The sequence below is a fragment of the Mytilus edulis genome, chromosome 8 (genome assembly GCF_963676685.1).
Source record: "Mytilus edulis chromosome 8, xbMytEdul2.2, whole genome shotgun sequence".
NCBI lineage: Eukaryota > Metazoa > Mollusca > Bivalvia > Mytilida > Mytilidae > Mytilus > Mytilus edulis.
Genome location: NC_092351.1, coordinates 47,106,750 through 47,129,298, shown reverse-complemented (window position 1 = coordinate 47,129,298; position 22,549 = coordinate 47,106,750). Strand labels below are relative to the sequence as shown.

At 31.1% G+C, this 22,549-nt stretch overlaps 1 protein-coding gene and 2 long non-coding RNA genes across 3 annotated transcripts in view; 1 reads left to right on the top strand and 2 right to left on the bottom strand.

The window, feature by feature from the left end:
* Window positions 1-22,549, bottom strand: part of LOC139484139 (fibropellin-1-like) — a 134,253-nt gene that overhangs the window by 40,105 nt on the left and 71,599 nt on the right. The gene's annotated exons all lie outside the window — the stretch shown is intronic.
* On the bottom strand, window positions 4,513-10,500 carry LOC139485758 (uncharacterized). Its single transcript, XR_011655386.1, has 3 exons — window positions 10,177-10,500; window positions 6,971-7,064; window positions 4,513-5,585 (listed from the first exon to the last, which is right to left on the bottom strand). It is a non-coding gene; the product is annotated as an uncharacterized lncRNA (long non-coding RNA).
* On the top strand, window positions 14,273-18,211 carry LOC139485757 (uncharacterized). Its single transcript, XR_011655385.1, has 3 exons — window positions 14,273-14,610; window positions 16,736-16,823; window positions 17,456-18,211. It is a non-coding gene; the product is annotated as an uncharacterized lncRNA (long non-coding RNA).

Here is a 22,549-nt window from a genome sequence, read left to right as displayed (position 1 = left end):
TTTCTGGCAGTAGCAATGAATGGATTAAACGCTGGTATAAAAGCATTAGTAATTAAAAACCAATTGTTCAGAGAACCATTGATGGTCTTTCCACCACTTACAACATATTTTGATGTGAAAATATTAAAAATTCAGTTGATATGTCAGTTCCTATGACTTTATGATGTCTAAATATGAATTTGGAGCAAAGGTCAAAATCTAGAACGTCCAATTAACCTATGACCTTGACCTCAATTTCAAGGTCATAGACTAAGGATCTCAAACCTAAAGACACTAGTTCCTTAATATGTATGGTTCATGAGTAATATCACTTTACGCATAATTCTAAACATAAGAGGGGCGAAAACTCCCATTTATTGTCTACGCACCCTTTCAACCAAAATTTATAAGTTACGACATGTCGCAACTAACAATTTAGTAAAAATAATTTTCGATAAGTTATACGGCTTTTGAAAATAAGTGAAAATGAGCCAAAATCAAAATTTATAATGTGACCTTGACCTTTAACTTGACCTTATTTTCATTTTTTTGGACCAAGGATCTCTAACCATCAACGCTTGCAATTTGTTTTTACTGACAGGTGTCTGCTGGCATTCGATTGGATATCAGTTTTATGTAGGCGTAACAATTCATCACACTTATCCAATCAGCTGTCTTGTGTGCGATCTCATAAGGTCCACATAGTTTAGTTTTTTATACATGTAATGGTAGCGATAAAAAATATTCGTGCAGAATATACATATACTATGAAACAAACAATATCCTGTCCAAAAATGACTTACGTGACACCATATTATACCAAATAACTATTTAAAAACTGAGACAGCATACATACATGTATAAACTATTATCATTCATAACAATTACTATTTAAAAGTGAAATATTTTACTATTAGTATCATAGTCCTAGCAATTTAAAAAAAAATATCATAAAAGGACGTTGTTGCAATGGTGTGACAGGGACTTTACGGTGCGTCTAAAAACAACCTTGGCCGCCGTGGTGCACTCAGGTCTCGAAACTGCACTAAGACCATGATGGAACACTATAGCGAACTTTCTATACTTATGAAATGTCCATGTGTGGAAAAGAGATCTTACTATACACTGTACGGACATTTAGACTTATTCACTAGCTGTGATATACAGCAAAAGATTTAGCAAGGATAGCAAGGATACAAAAATTACGATTTTAATAATGCTAGAAATTAAAAGGAAAGTGTACGGAATTCGCAAAAAAAAACGTATTTTAGAATCACGAAATAATTGAAATCGAATTTAGATTAGATTTGTGATCGTTGGAATTTATTAAGACTGTTTAAAATATCGATCTCTTTATAATTATCTTGTTTAGATCGAAATTAATGAGGTTCATAATATCATATATATATATAAGTATATATTAGTATTGAATTGGTCTATACTCATGCAAATAATCCTTTCAATAAAAATACTTATAAACTGATTTTAAAATAATCAAAAGGAACACATACTACAGGAGATGTAGGATATATTTCAATTTGACAGCAACCAAACGACAAAAAACATAGATGAATCAAGAGCGCATGTTTAGTCTTCAACAAGAAACAGGTGTCTATGCAAAAGGTCACGGTCTGAATGATCAATCGTCATAAGTTTGTATAAAATTTGTAAATACAATAAATAAAAACAATTATATGAAATAGTCTTAACAACTTAATATCCATTATTTACACAAGTTCGAATGATCTAAATAATCTACATTGTTTTTATCGTTAGAGACACGTTTGTAAAGCTCATTTTCTGTTCTCTTAATTTTTTTTACGGTCTTCTCTTTTTTCATTTATAACCCACAAAAGTTGCTCAACTTTTCATTCTGACAGCGTGAAAGACCAGAACCAAGGTACATGTAACACACTAATATAAGTTTTCACAAACCGGTAATTTCTTCGCCCAGGGATATGAATTTGACATTTAAAGTCCCTCAACAGCTTTACAATACCCGGCCGTGTCACTTCCGCGTATATTGTAGATGGAACGGATAATATACACAATGAATTTCATACACCAGAAATACCGATAGTGCTGTCTCAATTCAGAGATTGAACATTAAAAAACATGATTAAGTATGTATATAGTACAGAATAGTATAGAACGTGAAAGCGATTCGTTTGATATACAATTTGCAGCAATTATCCAGTATAAAATGTCTGTCTATCTATAGCTACATCCAACGCTTTACATGTCATGATATAATGATATTCGTCAACTCTCAATCATTTTTTACAGCCTTTTTTTATCATAATATAACTTCTATAATAACTTTATGGAATTATACTGAATATAAAAGGGAATTTAACGTATGAATTTTTCAAATTGTTGAAGGCCGTACGTGACTATAGATGTTAATTTCTGTTTCAGTAAAGTTAATCTCTTTTCGTGCTTTTAGAGAGTTGTCTCTTTGGCAATCGAACCACATCCCGATCTTTTTTTTTTTTATATATTTAAAGTTAGACTTCAACCCCCCCCCCATTTTTCATGAAATTCCTCATAGATTTATAATAGATAGCTAACATATAACATATGTTTCGATAGCTAATATAGATCTTATTTTAGTTTAAAAACTTTACGAATGCTCAGATTAAACGTGTTGCCGCATGATTCGAAGTGATCAGACTATCGCTAGGCCATTTCAACTCAAAATATATAAAAATATCGTTGCATCGGTAAAACTTTGAATCTTTTTTGACAAAACTATTAGAATTTAAGGCTGCCCTGCTTTTATAATAACTGTTATCTTGTTATCATTTCAATGAATATCAAGTAATATTTGTCGATGAACGGTTGTTGAGTTAATGCACGGTATTGTGATTTTTTTTCACAATTGAATTTATAGAACCTTTTGTTAAGATTCATTGTCCTATGTATCAAATTAAAATAGCTTTCTATTATCAATTCTTTGGCGTTGCAACACCACTGCATGGTCATCCAATGAAAAAAGGAAAGTCATAATATTTATTTTATTAATAATATAATCTTTTATTCGTAAGCAATACAACTTACAGAAAATAATTATTACAAATATTCAATTACATCAGTGAAATATATTTATATTAGTCAAATAATCATATAAGTAAGTATACCCATTTATATAACAGTACAGCACAGTATAATCAAATATAACACATTTTCAAATGAATTTAATTTTGTGCCTTCACAGTCAAAAATAAAAATTTCCCTTAAATTGTTAAGTTGCTTTACATAATGAACAGATACTGGTGAGCACCCAGCCACTTTAAAAGGGGGTCACAACCGAGCATCAAAAAAAGGGACGAACTATAAACACTGTGCGGGACAAATTTGCCATTCCGGTATCGGCAAATCTGACTTTGTCGGTTTACAAGATATCAAAAAAAAAATTTGCCCAGTGATAGATTATTGAAAAATTAAAAAAATGCCATATGTCCCAACTTGTCACTGTTGTCACTCTTGTCACTGCAGCTGATTAAAAGTACATTTCCCATGGGAAATTTGATAATTCCCATGGGAATATTAGAATTTCCCATGGGAACATTGAAAGTTCCCATGGGAAAAATTACTTTTCCCATGGGAAGTTTAGAGTTCCCATAGGAACTTTAAAGTTCCCATGGGAACATAAGTAAATTGTTTGTTCCCATGGGAAGTTCTAAATTTCCCAAGGGAATTTTTCTTCCCAAGGGAACTCCTTTTCTTCCCATGGGAAAATACTTTTCCCATGGGAACAATATTTTTTCCCATGGGAACAATAATTTTTCCCATGGGAACAATAATTTTTCCCTAGGGAACAATATGTTTTCCCATGGAAACAATAATTGTTCACATGGGAAGTGATATAACTAAAAAGAAAACATAAAAAATCCTCTCATTGCATGAGTGAAGCAATTTCACAAAACGGACTAAGTTATTATGGGTACAAATATTTCTTTGAATCTTAATTGTAGAAATATATAATTGTGTGTTCTACGATTTTTGTCTTGGCATGTTTAATTGAAAGTAAATCACTATGTGTCAAAAATTTAACTACTATAAATTCAGAAATTATTGCTGTTTTTATTATTGTGAAAATAGTGACAGGGTTATAATCACAATAATATACACTTGCATATTGAAATTTTTTATGAACTAAACAGGATTATTCTAAATTTTGCACACAAAAAAATTATGAAATTGAGAAAAATCGCACTTACAATTGCTAGCAATAATTTCTGAATTTTCAGTATATAGTTTTGCATATATAGCTTTCACACCATTGCACACAGTGTCTTATGTTTATCCATTTGAGTGTTTTTGTGTTTTTTTCATGCAGACATTTGAATGTTGATAGGTCTTGCTCATTGTTGACGGCTGTTCAGTCACTGGCTGAAAATACCTTTATCTCTGGTTTTTAGTTGTCTCATTGGCAATCACATACCATATCCTTACTTAATTTCAACACTTCTTATAAATTTAAGTTATGTACATTTGAGAATATCATTTTCAAAAAGACAAAACATTACAATTGGTATAACAAATAAGGCACTTGTGTTTTAATATTTCATCTTTCACTGAGATAACACCATCAAGTAAAATGTGTGAAACAAAAACAGAAAGTTAAACAAACAGCAATAAAATAACTTAAGCAAGTGTCAATAAACCTGCACAAATAACATGAATAATATATCTAAGGTCATAAGCAAGTGACAATAAACATACAGCAATAATATATCTAAGGTCATAAGCATAAACATGCAGCAATATTATACATTGTATATCTAAGGTCATAAGCAAAAGACAATCAACATACAGCAATAGTATATCTAAGGTCATAAGCATAAACATGCAGCAATAATATATCTAAGGTCATAAGCATAAACATGCAGCAATATTATACATTGTATATCTAAGGTCATAAGCCAAAGACAATCAACATACAGCAATAGTATATCTAAGGTCATAAGCATAAACATGCAGCAATAATATATCTAAGGTCATAAGCATAAACATGCAGCAATATTATACATTGTATATCTAAGGTCATAAGCAAAAGACAATCAACATACAGCAATAGTATATCTAAGGTCATAAGCATAAGCTGCTGTGTATAATTATTCTACCCCCTACATAACAGTTCAGTGCATAAATAATTCCATCCACAAGACATCTTCCTTCAATTGGTTGAATAAATTTTGGCAACTTGTTCTTCAAACATCTTCTCTGTATATTTGATATGATGAAGAGCCATGTACATAATATTATGTACATGAATGGATAACGCATGTGTTTATTTCGACAACAAACATGACAAAGATACTATTTTTTTTCTTAATTTCTCCATAATCCATCGGTGAATATGTAGGTTGTTACATTTTACACCATTGTGTTCTTGTGCATCTTTGATAGTACTCCATTTTGTTTATAGCAATTTTGTAGAATTTTTTCTATTTCTTTTTCCAGAAAAACACACAATTGAGTTCATTTCACATTAATTAATCCAATTAGCACATTATGTAGAAAAGTATTAACAAATAAGTTTCCTCTTCAGTATAGACTTGCAGGACCTGACGATGATCATAAAAACCAAGATATCTGACCTATAAATACACAAAATAAAAAAAAAGTTATAAACATGATAAATGGAGAAAAAAACAGCAATATATATAAGTTTATTTTATCATGTTTTAATTAAAGTCATAAGAAACCTCAAATTAAAAAAAAAATATGTATAATAATTATGTTTTTTATAACTAAATGGATAGTTTTCATTATGCAACTTATGTACATATACTTTTTTCTGAGGAAAATTCTTTAATTTGTCCACATTTAGAAGAAGTTTACTTATTTTTAATTGCTTGCTTCTAGGAAGCAATTCACGATACATATTTTCCATATACATAGTGACCCGAGCGTAACCCTCCTTGTAAAAATCCGGTGACCACAATATGCAAGGATCTGTCATTGAAATAAACAAATAGCTGATTATACATGTTAAACACGTGCTCAATACCCATGCTTTTTGTGATTTGTTTACTATAAGGTGACAATCGGTAAAACTCAGCTTCAAAACACGGCATTTAATGAGCAGCATTATTTGTTAAATCATAACAAACAGACAGAAAAAAAAATTGACGATTTATATGATATACTTGTGAAAATAATGATAAAATCGTGCACAGAGGACTAAGTTTATGATGTATACATGCATTGGTTCAAAAGTTGGACAAACTTTATTTTTCATCACTCACTCGTTTCATATGACTTTATCATTTGAGAAACTTTCATTTGATATTCTTACTTGTCATGCTTTATATGAGTTCTCTTATTTCAGTGCTTTGTGTCCAAGATTTAATATTCATTGTTTAGTGCCTTGCAGTGATATTTAAAGTTTAGCCACTTGCAAAAGTTGTTATAGAATGTTCATATGTTGTGTTATTTGAACCACTGTCCTATATTATGGTCAGGTAAGAGGTTGAGTGCTCACAGACATGATATTTTTTTATTAATTGTTATTGTTTTTGGACATGTTGAACTAAATTGGATTGTTTAAATCTTTTCATGTTGGGATCTTTATTGGCTGACCTATAAAGGACGTGTTGTGTCATTATTGAAGGCCAGTCCATCATTGGCCTTTAATTTCTTGCATCCACTTCTTTGAACTCTGGTGGATAAGTCACTCATTTACCATACCACATCTTCTTATTTTTATAAGAGTCATCATTCAAAGGCAATTACTTTTATCATGTTTATTACTGTAATTTAGAAATTATCCAGAGGTTTTTAGTAATGAGATTAATGTGACTGGGTGAGTATCGCAAAAATAAGAAATCATATTTTGATAACAGAAACATATATATATCATGTATATATAATTGATGCAGATTTTTTTTGTAATCACAATAAGTTGTCCATTCCCTGAAAAATCACAATAATAAATGCAAGCAATAATTTCTGAATTTACAGTATATAGAAGTGGTCTTACCATTTAGGCCTTGTTGTATTCTGTTTATCTTGTTTTGTGGCTCATTTCTATTGAAACTGTTTATATTTTTCATTATTTTTCTATATTTCTTGTCCTATAAAACATAAAAAGGGTAAAAACTATTATTAAACATCAGTATTTTCTTTATATACAATAATATTTAATAAGAATGGAATATTTGTGCTATTTCATTTCACAAACTTTTTGTCAGTCATGACTTTCAAAGACTTTCACCCTGGTCAATAGTTAAAAAAACAAACATTCCCATACTTTTTCTTGGTGTTCGTACTAATTTTTCATTGGACAACAAAAACATGATTCAACTTTTCTTCTATGATTTGTTTTGCTTGACTACGTTAAACTCTGAAATATTGTTTACAGTATAATCTGTATGTGTCTCACTCGTCAAAATTTCAAATTAATATATAAATAACCAATACGAATGCTATGCATGGCTTAGCTTGATACAAACGTACACTTTAAACCCTGAACAGTTGGAGCAAGTATGGACACAACATTCAATTCAAACTTTTCTACATTGGTTAGAGGTATAGGGGGAGGTTGAGATCTCACAAACATGTTTAACCCCGCCGCATTTTGCGCCTGTCCCAAGTCAGGAGCCTCTGGCCTTTGTTAGTCTTGTTTTATTTTAATTTTAGTTTCTTGTGTACACTTTGAAAATTAGTATGGCGTTCATTATCACTGAACTAGTATATATTTGTTTAGGGGCCAGCTGAAGGACGCTTCCGGGTGCAGGAATTTCTCGCTACATTGAAGACCTGTTGGTGACCTTCTGCTGTTGTTTTTTTATTTGGTCGGGTTGTTGTCTCTTAGACAAATTCCCCATTTCCATTCTCAATTTTATGGATACAACTCTGAATTGTAAATTTGGATTGTGATTCAATAGTTGATGCAGCATAGGTTTCTGACATTGAATGAATGTGGTCCAAGTACTTAAAAATTTTAAATTGACAATTAACCTTTAAAATGGTCCAATATTCAAAATCTTAATACATGGTTAGATGCAGCATATCAACATGATCAAAGAACCCAAATAATTCATAATTTGATGAAATCAAATAAAGTTCATTTTTGGACCCTTTAGATCTCAATGTGGACCAATTTGATAACGGGCCAAAATATCAAAAATCTAAATGAATGGTTAGATTCAGCATATCAAAGAACCCCATATCTTCATTTTTTTTTAAATCAAACAAAGTAAAATATTGGACCCCAATTTGGACCAACTTGAAATTTGGGCCCATACTAAAAATCTAAGTAAATATTCAGCATATTAACATGATTAAAGAACACCAAGAATTTAAATATTATTAAAATCAAAATAAGTTTAATTTTGGACCCTTTGAACCTTAAGATAGACCAATTTAAACAGGACCAAAAAACTAGGAATCTAAATACACAGTTAGATTTGGAATATATATATATATATCAAAGAACCCCAATAATTCAATTTTCTATAAAATCAAACAAAAGTTTAATATTGGCCCCTTTTGGCCCCTAATTCATGTAATTCCTAAACTCTGGACAAAAACCCTGGTCACAAACCCTGTGTTTGAGTTTCATAGATTTCTGTTAACTTATACCATGTATACTAAAAGTAATTATGGGAAAACCAAGTGTCTTTGGACTACGACGACTACATGATAAATAGAGAATGGGAATGGAGAATGTGTCAAAGACCCCCCTTTTTTGGACTATCAATGCATTTGAATGGGGACATGTAATTATCCCCCCCTTTTTTTCCTGGGTTAGGAAACCCCTTTTTAAAATGACTGGATCCGCCCCTGAAGGGTCTATAATTAAGTTTGACAACTTCAGACATACTACTTTCATGACTTTACCAAAAAAAATTAACACATTTCATCCAATTTCATTTCATCCTTTACTTGCTATTTCATCCATAATATTTTAAAGAAAGAAATTTGGAAGGAGTATGATTTTAATTTGCAAGTTATACACTATCCAAACTAGAGACCTAATAGAGTAGATATATACTTGACTATAAATTTAAATCAAACTTGGGGTGACTGGGGACAAAGATTTAAGGGAATAGAAGACAGTTTACCTACAATGATCTAGCTTCATGGCAATGGCATACATTACAGACTACATCATGTACATGGTCATTCTTAATTGTGTTTAAACTTTGGGAGTTCATTTTTTTAATGTTTAAAGCTAACAATTTCAACTACATACATTTATCAAGATTTGATTCTACATTTATATATAATTGTGTATGTCACATGTATGTACATGATGTATTTTAATGTAAAGCATCTGAAAACTCATTAGCCGTTTCATATTTATTAGAGATTTCTTATTAAGGAGAAAGCCCCGCTCCCCTTTTTGGTGTGAAATATTTTGTTGATTATATAGGGAATCACTGAATCATGACTGGAGCAAGCATCCCCCTCTGCCCCCCCCCCCCCCCCCAAAAAAAAAAATTAAAAAAAATGGAAATTTCTGGATCTGCCCATGTCAACCTTTCACTCAGGTCATTGGTGAAGAGTTGTCACACAAAATAAATGATATCAAATGTTCATATGTATATGTTTTAGCTCGTGTAGGTGTAAGGAGGCAACCATTTGATTTGTAGGGCGAAAAGGGTGAATAATAGAATGTAGGACAGAAAGTCACAGGACAAAAAGTCACAGACAAAAAGTCACGGACAAAAAGTCACAGGACAAAAAGTCACAATTCATTTTTTCTGATTATTTTCTTTGAATAAAAAACGTTTATTTCTACATAAATATTTTTGTATTTTTCTTGAACTATTGTATATAAACCAACATTGTAATCAAAAGTTATCAAAAAAATATCAAAGATGATTAAATAATTGTTAAAAAAACAAAATGTCAAAGTGGCTTGGCACTTAAATGGCTTCATGGTGCCAAGAAATCTTTCTTTTGCATGATTAAAACTAAATAAATCTTTATTTTTCAAGTATAATGACACATTTCCTACACTTTAATATGAATATATGTATTAAAAAGTAAATATTTCAAGATATTTCTCTTACATATTCAAACAATTGTCAACATATTATTTGTGACTTTTTGTCCTGTGACTTTTTGTCCTACCAAATTTGTGACTTTATGTCCTGTGACTTTTTGTCCTGTGACTTTCTGTCCGTTTACCGAATAATCTTGCCTTGTAAAACTTGTGCTATAAATAAAAATTAATACATTTCCATTTAAAAATCCGTCAGCCCAATCTCATCCAGTGAAATAGATTATTATCTGTTTTCGAAATTATATGGAAGTACTTAGTAGTCCAGACGCATTGCAAGGCATTTTTTCTAAGGAGACGTGTAGACTCATTTAATTAGGGGAATGGAACCAATAAATTGATAGGATCCGATATGATCTTCCCAGTACGGAGCACCTATTTTTTTTAGGTAATTATTATTAGTGTCGGTGATCTTACAAGTAAATCAGAGAAAATATTGCATGCAAATTAATAAGCAGAGAAGAGACAATTATCAACTTGTGTATTATTCATTTTCTCGCAGTTATTTACGGTAAATTAACTATATGTATATATATCCCAAAACAGGTGTTCGGTTCTAGTACGATACAATTTAGTAAAAGTTTTTAAATTGCTATATTTTGGGGCCGAAAAGGGGTCTTACTGAACCTACTCCTTTATAAATCTTAAGTATGAGACCTACACGGATTTTTTATAAAATAAATTTAAAAATTATAAATACAGTTTTCAATTCTTTCCCGGCATAGATAAAAAAAAATTATGAAAATAAATAATCTTTTGAGAAATAATACGATATGGTTTAATTATTTCACTTCATTATAATGATAAATCCTTTAGATTTAAAACGAATTTATCATTTTGATCTACCGATAAACTTTAAATTGAAGTGACATGGTCAGCTAAGTAACCTGATTAGTTGCATGGCTGATTACCATCTTACAGGTGACCCAGTAATTTTCCATATGACACTAGCGTGTACCCTCGGGGTGTGTATAACTTATTTTTTGGGGAACATCCTGTCCACGTGTAATACTTAGCATATATTCCAACATTTGACATTAAACAAATTTTCTTTGTAGCATCGGAGGCAATTTCATGTTCACCCACACAGAAAATTTCACAAAAAAAATATGATAAAATCATAAGAAAAAGAATAAGAAATACTAACAAATAAATTTGGCATTAATAAAACGGGGATTCGTGTATTCAAGAGCTTATTTTCAGTGGACAACAACAAATGGAAGTTTTTAACGACCTTGACTGGCTATACTATATATATAGCACTTGCACGGTCGTTCCAGTGGACATATTTCATACCAGATTACTTATTCTTTTTATATATATGACAATTATTGTTCAATCTGATACACGTACCTATAATGTACAGTATTTTGAACAGCTTCAAATATATGGGGTCCGTAGTAATACCGCAAAGGACCTCCTTAGTGCACTAAGAACAAAATTGTGCACTAAGGACCTGATGGAATGATACAACTGTTACAAAGGACATGGCATATAAAAATAGACTTTGTAAAAATTCGTAATTTTAAATTTTACAATTATACCTTTTTTAATTAGAAAGTTATCTAATGTGTATTCGACACGTGCCTCAAAAAAAGTGATTGTCACCTTTTAAAATAGTGTAATAGGTAGAAATTCACATTCGCTCAACCTTGACCCGTTCATAATCTGCTAGTATACTGTTTAAACATGTATATATGGTATTTCAAATTGTTCTCTATTTTTTTCCCATTTGTTTGTTTCTGCCGTATTTATTCTGTCTGTTATAATTTTTACTTCTAAAGTAATAAAGTATTTTCAACTCTTTTCAGTTTGGGAATTTTTAATCCTTTTAATTTTAAAAAGACAAATAATTGTGAACACTTCACGGAAAAGTGAGGATTTATATTTGGTTGCTACAACGTCCAGTTGCCAATACTTCATTCATTTTTCTGATGTCAGAGACCATGCCCCACAGCAAGGTTTTATAAGGATAGAACATAGGCAAATGCAAATAGATTCTATTGACTATATCTTTGCTGCTTTGGTCTCTGCATGTATAATGATTCATTATGTTTTATGGGATACTTTACTTCTGTTCTACAAATTTTATATTAAAATATATTCTGATTTTTCATTTTTAATGAGATTTTAGTTTCTGTTAATAAGAGGCAGTAAAAAAAACCCATGTTTTAATCATAATTATGGTGAACCCAGCCCCCCCCCCTCTGTCAACGTGACACCCAACCACACCGCTTGAAAATCTTAAATTTTTTTTTAATGTTATCTTTACTATATATTGAATAGGGTGACACGTTGTCGCTACATAATAACCAGACAAAATGGATCTTGTTTATACAAAAAATATTTCAAGATTGTGGTTTCTCAAACATATGGGAGTCACAAAATTTTGTTAATAAAGAATGGTTAAAAACTGCCATAAAGCAGAGATTACTAGATCAATATATTCAGAACTGGAATTCCCTCATTCAAAATTCGTCAAAAGGTATAAACTACAATATTTTTAAGAAAAACTTGGAATTGAAGAATATTTTAATATTTTGGACTTCAAAGACGCTATTGTTTTTTGTCGATTTCAAACGACTAATACTAAGTTGCCGATTTAAACAGGAAGATGGTAAAACGTAATCAGAGAAAACCGCTTTGGAGTCTATGTAACAATCGACAAATAGGTGACGAATATCATTTTATATTTGAATGCAAATTTTTCAATCAAAAACGAAAAGAGTTTTTAACTGCATATTTTACAAAACGGCAAAATACAGTTAAATTCTCTGAACTTATGTCAAGTACAAGAAAACCAGTTCTGAAGAAGCTTTGTTTTTTTTTATAGAAAATATGAATACTTGTGTTTGTCGGCCCGTGATGTACTCCTGGCTTGTAACTGTTGTAACCTCTCTCGCTTGTTTTGTACATATTGTAAATATTTATTGTTGTATTTGTTATCTCTGTACCGATGTAATGCATTTGCTTTATGAGAATAAAGATATATATAGAAACTTCTTTAAATATACACAAGTCATAATTACATTGGCCAGAGAGTAACTTGATAATAAGAGGATCAAAGGATTTAATTAAGACAATCCAAGACTGCTACCTCTATATTTTATTATACATATCATTATTAGCCTCACTTAGGGTGATACAGCAGTTGCAAAACGGGTAGATACAATCTGTAATCAAATAATTAAACTAATCAAAAGTTTATTTAGAGTAACCAAGGATTTGTATAGTTAACTATACAAATCCTTGTAGTAACCATATGCCGGATGAACAAAAAGTTTGCCATTTATTGAAAAACATATGGTTTTATATAACAAGAAAACTTCTCTAGTATTCTAAACATTTATCACGTACCCCCTCCCCCAAACCTCCGCTTCAAGCTCTAGATTCGCGCCTGCACATTGTGAATTATATTTCTTACATCAAGATGCTTATTACATTATAAAATAAAATGGTATTCATCTTCAATTGTTGAAATAAAGATGAATTTAAAAAAAAAAAAGCATTGACATCAGTTTTAAAGTTATTGTTCATAGGAGACAGTTATGATTTATAGTCTCTTTTTAAAACGTAATATAATTTTACCTCTTGGAGTTTTTCTATATTACTTCTGTAATCGGATTTTGAAGAACCCCACGGACACCACATACACTCATGCATATGTCTTTCATTCAAGGTATAATGATAATATATATGTAAACTCTTGTGTTGTTAACAAGGAAACGAAATCTCAAAAGCATTTTTGTCTCAATTTGTATCTAAAATAGGGTTCTTTAATTTTAATAAAAGCTTGCATAGCAATTTCCTTAAAAACAAAATATAACAAAGGCAAAGTTTTAAAACACAAAATTCATTTTTTCTTTTTTTTTCTTTCATAAACTTGAAATTTAACCACGCTAAACCGTTAGGTTTATTCAACAACAACCATTAATTAATCAATAAGTAACGATAAAAAGACAATTGTGTATTGGATTAGGTTGATTTATCATGATGATTCGTGAATTTGCAATAAGCCGTTGGTCACGTGCCGAGTGGCACGCGTTGATTAAAAAGTCATTTAACTTCAAAATTACAATATCTATTGATACCTAACTTTACAGATATGAGGTATTTAATCATATCCTCCTATATATCCATATTCTCTGTGATCTTAAAACATCGTTTTAGTGTCCTTATTTTTTTTAATGCAAAAACTTTCTTCTTAGTCAGCGCCATTAAGAATTCCTTTGCGGTATTTCTACACACCGAAATATATGGCCTTACTATTGCTAAAATACCACAGTACTTAGTGTCACTAATAGTCAAAATTTTGTGCCGTGAAAACTGGAAATGAAGTTTAGCGGGACATAGGAAATTACAAAAATATTAGAATTGTTTACTTACATAGTGTAAGCGGGATGCGGGAATCTTAAAAAAATAAATAGTAACTATAAAGCGAGATCCGTGAACAGAACCCCCAAATGAGACCCCATTAGTTGTGGCTTATTTTTGGTCTTTTTAGCTAGTTTCCTTCCCCTACATTACTTGTAAGTTGATCGTTTTTGTAAAGCAGCACTCGAGGTCTGACAGTATATTACCAAGAAATGCACAAAATATTGAAAAAGAAGGTTTAAAAAATTTAAATAATGGTATGCACACACACTCCCCTGTCAGCACAGACAATTGTATTTTTGTAAACGCGCCAAACTCATTTCTTCCACAGTGAGACAAGCTTTACCATGTTTACAATGTTGATGGTGGTGAAAATCTAGTCCAAATAATTATGACGTCTTGCAAGGCTATTTTATTTCTGGAACGCTTTCCTCTGACGAAGCCGAAATGTGAAACCAAATCAACAAGAAGTCTAACATTTATAATAGAACTGAATATAAAATCGAAATGTAAATGGGGAATGTATCAAAAGACCAAAGAGCAGATAACAGCCAAAGGGCACCAATGGGTCTTCAATGCAATGAGAAAATCCCACAACCCGAGGAGGGGTTCCTAACCAAAGACAAATGGGGGGGGGGGGGTCCAACTACATGTCCTCATTCAATACAATACAATACAATCTGCTTTATTTGAAAAACACTCCGTCACATTGACATGTGAAACAATTAAGAGGTAAATTACAAAATACAATCACATACAATTAAAAAAATAAATAAAACAACTTAGAAATAAAATATATGGAAAATTACTTTATATTATAATATTTTAACATTATAATATTTTAGTTAACTTTGAAATGAATTATATATATATAGACACATTTTTAAGTAATAAGTTAATATTTGTCAATGACAGTTAGTCCTTTCATTTTTGCTTAATTCTGATATTTCACATAGTACTCTGGAATATGCTGATTTCTGATATTTTTTAACTAATAAAGAATTGCATTCAAATAAATAATGGAATTCATTGCCAATTGCAGTTAAACACAGATTGCATGTCCTTTCTTCTTTTGGAATGACTTATACCATCTTCCCAGCTCTACTGGGATTTTACATTGCAGCGTCTTAATTTTGAAATATATTTACGTTCGAATGGTGTTAATTTTAAAATTCAAATGCATTGATCGTCCAATAAAGAACAATGAAGAAAGGGGGTTCCAACATGTCCAACCCTCAGACCCTCCTGGATCCCTGCCTGTGAGGCATGCTTTAGCTTGCCATTAAACAAAAATGTATACTAGTTGAGTGATAATGGACGTCATATTAAACTCTTCGATATAAAAAAAGGAACTAAAATAAAAATCATACAAAGGTCACAAAGGCCATAACTTCTGGCTCCTGACTTGGGGAAAAGTGCAAAATGCAGTGGGGATGAAAGCCTTTACTGTAAATTCCTGAAATTACAGTTATATAAATCATCTCACATCTTTGCGCATTTCTTGAAATTGGTCATATTAATAAATGCATGCAATATTTTCAGAAAATTTCAATATATAGGCTTTTTTAAAAAAGTCAATCTTGTGCATGATTTATCAATGATTATACTTGCACAATTAACGCATGTTGTTCTCAAAACTAAGAGGTGTCTATGCTATTTATGACAATTTTCATGGTTCAGTGGTTATAGTTAAGTTTTTGTGTTTTGGTCTGTTTTTCTCATACTTTATGCAATAGGTCTACTATATTTGTTGTATGAAATGATTGTAAGGTGTACATGTCTAGTGGGATGATGTCATCTGACCTTGACCTCATTTTCATGGTTCAGTGGTCAAAGTTAAGTTTTTGAGTTTTGGTCTTTATCTATTAAATACTATAAGCCATAGGTCAACTGTATTTGGTGTATAGAAATATTTTATGATCTATATGTCAGCATGGTCAGTGGCGCAGGTTTTATTTGACCTTGATCTCATTTTCACGGTTCATTGATCAGTGTTTTTGTGATTTGGTCTATTTTTCTTAAACTATAAGTAAAAGGTCAACTATAATTGTTGCATTGAAGCATTGTTAGCTGTATATGTCTGCCTGGCATGGTTCATCTGACATTGACCTCATTCTCATGGTTCATTAGTCTTTATTTATTTATCTTGGTTAATGTTAAGTTTATGTGACAGTTGTGATAAAGCTTTATACTTAGGACTTTCAACATATTATCAATGATTAGTAAAAGAAGGCGAGACATTTCAGCGTGTGCACTCTTCTTATTAAACACACATTAATATACATCATGTACATTAAACAGCAAAAAAAAATATTGATGCAAGATGCCATTCAATAATAACTTTTACTCTTTTATGTATAGGACAAGAACTATAGAAGATACAGAGAAATTATAAACAGCAGAAATGATAGGCAATTTAAAATTTGCAGAAGCAAACTAAACCTAAATGGTAAGGCCACTTTTATTTATTTTTTTTTTAAGTTGTTGAACTTGAAAGATGATAATCATGATTACTATAAAAATTAAAAGATGTGGTATATTAAATATGAAAACTATCATGGCTTTAAGAAAGCAATTGTAGGCCTGTGACGACCTTCAATAATGAGAAAATCCATACCCTATAGTCAAAGTAGGCAGCTATAAAAGACCCAAAGATGAAAAATTGAAACAATCCAACATGTCCAAACTGTAAAACTAATTGCCTAGTTTATTACAAAATAAATTACAAAAAATAAATATAACCGGTATGAAACAACAACAACAACAACCACTAAATTTTAGTGTCAGACTAAACTTACAAAAACTACAGGCTCTGAACTTTGGACAGGCACAATAGGAATATGGCAACCTATGATGTAAATTTCCTGCAAACACAGACTGGACTAATGTAAATCAACTAATTTTTCGCGAATACTTTATTTTGCGTTTTATACTTTCTAGTCTACATCACAGCTAATTATTTTTCCCAAGGTTCAAGTTTACTTAATGAATTTTAATAAAGAAAGATACATATGAAAAACATTTATTGCTGTTTCTCTCTCCATTTATAACATTTTATTTGTTTATTTTGTGTATTTATAGGTGAACAGACATCTTGGTTTTCATGATCAATAGGTCATTACTGAAGAGGAAACTTGAAGTTGAAATTTATTTACAAAGTGCATAATTGGATTAATTTGAACTGGAATGTGTGCTTTCCTGCAAAAAAGAAACAGGAAATTTCATCATTATCACATGATTATGCCCATAAACAAAATGGAGTTCTATCATAGATACACAAAAACACTATTGCATAAAAGCAACAACATATTATATATATTATTCGAAAGAAAGGAGAATGCAGAACAAATACTATTTTGTTGTTGAAAAAAGGAACACCAGTTTTATCCACTCATTTACATCGCTCCCTCATATCAAATATACGGAAGAAGATCATTGAAGAACAATTTGCAAAAATGTTTTCTCTTAGAAGTGAGGGAAAATGTTAAGTGAATGGAATAATGTATTCACTGAATTCTTACGTAGTGGATTGAATAACTGTACACAAGCTGAAACAGAAGACAATTTTAATTTAAAATAACACGAAAAGTGTATATTTTATTATTTAATCTGCAAATATATAAACAAATTCTTTAGAACACCACAAATGGTATGACATTCAAATTGGTTGCTTATTAATGTATTGCATTGAAACAATTACAAAGAAAACAGAATCATTTGCTACAATTTTTTTTTATAAATCATAGTTAAATTTTATAAAAAGTATGAACAATACCTAGATCTAAACAGTCAGACTTTATCAATTTTCAATGTCATTAAAATGTTGAGTCAAACATTTATGAAAGTTTTGAATATCATTTGCATCAACTATACAGTCTTGTAATAATTATATTCATACTGTTTGTATACATGGTATAGCGAAGAAATGTTTAACAAGAACAAATAAGGGAAATTTGATGTTCAGAAATTTCCTTAGAGGAAATTTGAAGAACAATGATTTCCTTAGAGGAAATTTGTTGTCTTGAAGGAAATCTTTTTCCCTTGAATAAACAATTTCCCTTGAGGAAAAAACAATTTCCCTTTGAGGAAAAATCTTTTTCCTTTAGGGAAATTTGATTTCCCTTGAGGAAAACAACTATTCCTCTAAGGAAATTGTTGAAAAAAGGGGCATAACTTTTTTAACAGTGGTGCTAGAGCCAAAAAATTTTAGGACAAATATCAGGGAACCAATACCAACCAAGTTATCAACTTCATTTTGACGTAACTCCAAAAATTAAGGTGAACAACTTTTGCACTCAGCGGAATTGCAAACTTGTCCCGGAGACAAATCTGCTTTTCTGAGATGTTTTACAAGGTTCCAAAAATGTGTTATGCCCTACAGCTTTCCATCCAGCTAAGTCAGAAGTATATTCTCTTTTATTCTCATATATCCAGTATTTGCAACAAATTGTAATTTTTCTGAAGAAAAAAATTCAAATGGAAAATAATGTTTGAATTGTAATATAGTATGTTCCCATGGGAAGAAAAATTGTTCCTATGTGAAAAAAAATTGTTCCCATGGGAAGAAGATTTGTTCCCATGGGAAGAAATATTGTTCCCATGGGAAGAAAAATTGTTCCCATGGGAAGAAATTTGTTCCCATGGGAAAAATTAATTCCCATGGGAACTTTTTGTATTCATCTTTTCCCATGGGAACTTTAAAGTTCCTATGGGAACTCTAAACTTCCCATGGGAAAAGTATTTTTTCCCATGGGAACTTCCAATGTTCCCATGGGAAATTCTAATATTCCCATGGGAATTATCAAATTTCCCATGGGAAATGTACTTTTAATCAGCTGCAGTGACAAGAGTGACAACAGTGACAAGTTGGGACATATGGCATTTTTTCAGTTTTTCAATAATCTATCACTGGGCAAATTTTTTTTTTGATATCTTGTAAACCGACAAAGTCAGATTTGCCGATACCGGAATGGCAAATTTGTCCCGCACAGTGTTTATATGTCCCTATTCAAATGCATTGATCGTCTAAAAAGTCTAAGATTCGACGGTTTTCTTCAACAATATGGTTTGATAAATTTCTTTCGAAAACTCATTATACTTTTCACATACTAAAATAAAATGATATTCATCTCCAAATACTTGTTTATCACACATATTACAAAATTTTTGATATCTCTCAATATTATAAAATCGACAAGTTTCTATATTCAAACGGTGAGCAGATGTATGCGGTATTTTCAAATAAATGATTCTATAAATATAATTTTAATACAGCATGATCTAAATAAAATTGTTGGGGTCAAATACATCTATGCAACAAACATTTAGGCGAGTCTTCAAAAAATTAGTTCATTTCACTATTAAAGCTACCGTTTAATCTATCTTTGAATTCAATTAATAACAAATTCACATTTTTTACACCCTGATGTAACCGTACTTTTAAAGCGTAGTCATCCGTATCAATAAATTGTTAATATCAAAATTGAAGTGCATGAGTATTATTAACGTCTGGGATGAGTGTGAGAAATCTCTGTTGATGGGAATAAACAAAAAAGGTTTTACACTGGGGCCCTTTATAACTTGCTGTTCGGTGTCAGCCAAGACTCCATGTTGAAGACCGTATTTTGACTTATTTTTATTATATACTATTATAAATTGTGACTCGGATGGAGAGTTGTCTCATTGTCACATACGACATCTTATCTATCTATGGCTCAAACCGAAACGAAACGGGACAAAAAGGGATAAAAACACACTTTTTTGATATATTTATAATGGGCTTAATATGAGTCAGAAAAGAGTAGAATAGTGAGTCGCGTTGGGGTATAAGCGTGACGCTGAATTGCCGATTGTTTTTGTAAGCGTGACACGTGAAAGTTAAATGATTGTGTCGTGAAAACGAGAAATAAAGTATAGCAGGACACGGAAAATTTCAAAAAATCAGAACTGCATAGTATAAGCGGGATACGGGAATCTGACAAAGCAGTAAGCGGGATCAGGTATCAGACCCCCCCCCCAATGATACCCCAGAATAAGATATTTATTTATCTTCATCATATTGTTACAGTCATGCCTTCAATAACAAATGTATCCCATGCATGCATTTTCATATTTTTGGTCCCTTTTTCAAGTTTGTGGTCTTCTAATTTATAGACAAAAGTCCTTATGGATATTTGGGGTTCTCTGACATGCTGAATCTAACCGTGTATCCAGTTTAGGGATCTTTTGCCAAGTTACCGAAATAGCCCACATAGAGGTCCAAAGGGTCTAAGATCATCAAACATGAATTGTAGCATGCATGAGGGGGCCCGCTCCAGTGATTCTATAAAAGTAACCAAATGTTTTCCCAAAAAGGGGGCAACCCCCTGCCCCCCTTAATCCCCCCGTCGAAATTTACGAACATATATGCTTTTCAAGTGTGAAAACCATCAACAAAATTTATACATAATCGGGAATGTCTTTAACAGAATAGTCTCACACCGTAACTACATCGGGCCCAACTATATATAATACTTTAGCTATTTGACCAACAATGTATAAAAAAAACAGAACTAATTTAATGTCATCTTTCCCTATTGTTTAATGTTATAAGTCTGTTTCAACTGGCAGGAATACCCATAAAGCGGACAAGCAGTTTGTTCTTTAAATTGCTGTCATTGAATATCAAGAAAGAAAATAAATCCCGAAATTGATTTGAAACTTTGATACTCTATAGTTTTCCTGGAAAATATTCACATCCCTTAGGGATTATTAGTGTACGTCCAGTTGCGTACATATAACATGTATGTCGGAACAATTGTGATGATGACGAATTTCTTCCTTTATTCGAGAACAATCTAATTGATATATAAATGTCCATAAATGAGCCAAAGAAAGTTTTATATCGACCTGTATTAAAATCTCTTCTTCTTCTTTTGGTATACAATAGTCTTTCGACATTTGATGATTACATACTGTTGGCATACGTGGACTAGTCTACTACATGTAACAAAACTTTTACCCCAATTCACACAAAATGTATGTTTCTTTCTTATGTACAATGTATACATGTATATATTTGAATTTGCGCTATAGTTCCGTAACTTTTTATCCTGGCGTATATACGAATGGTCGACAAGTGCGTACATTTTTTTTAATCAAAATTTCTGGTATAGTCTGATCTGTCCTTCACCATTGACAAAAAATATGTATATAGATTTTTATTTCATCAAATCTGTTGTTTATTTTTAGGTATTATCTATATTTTTATAAATAATTTTCTTTACATCAGAAATGTTATTCATAAACAAGCGTATGAGTTTAGTAATGACTAGTATATATAATATCACTTTCGGACAAACAAGATAGAGATGCATATTATACGAATGTAGGAAAAAAAGTCACAGGAAAAAAAGTCACGGAAAAAAAGTCACGGAAAAAAAGTCACAGGAAAAAAGGTCACAGGAAAAAAAGTCACAGGAAAAAAAGTCACAATATATATTTTTTGCATGAAATAGTCATAGGGTCTGCACATACATGTATTAACAGGAGAAACATTCCCAATTTGTATTTTTTTTCTTATGGAAATGGTCATAAGGCCGCACATATATATGGATATATTAGCGAAACATTCCCAATAGATATTTGTTTGGAAATAGACATTTGTTAATTCATTTTATACGACTAGCTTTGGAAATTTAGATATAAATTGCAAATCATTTAAATGGAACATGTTCATGCTGGTGTACTAGATTGATACATGTTTTCAAGGATTTGTTGTAATTATTTTTGTTTTATATCTCTTAGAGATGTGAGTTTAACAGCAACAATTTCCCCTAATTTTAATAAAAGTTAGAAGTTCAGTATATAACTTGACCACATGTTTTTTGGATTTTTATAAAGATAAGTATTCTGTAATTTAGTGTTAAACAAACAACTCATTGCCATTTATAATAGCTTAGCATTTTATACATATATATCTAGGGACTGTTGATATTGATGTGTGGCTTCTTGTGGCACCTCCCCCCTTTGTAGACCTTTTATTTCTTGTCTTCGTAGGAAGCCATATCAATGAAATACAACTTATGCTCAATATTAAATAAAAGGACACAATCAGTTTTCTCTGTTAGTTAAAAAAGTCAATTTTGAAAAAAAGAAAATGATTTATTCAGATACACTTTTATTAGTATATATATC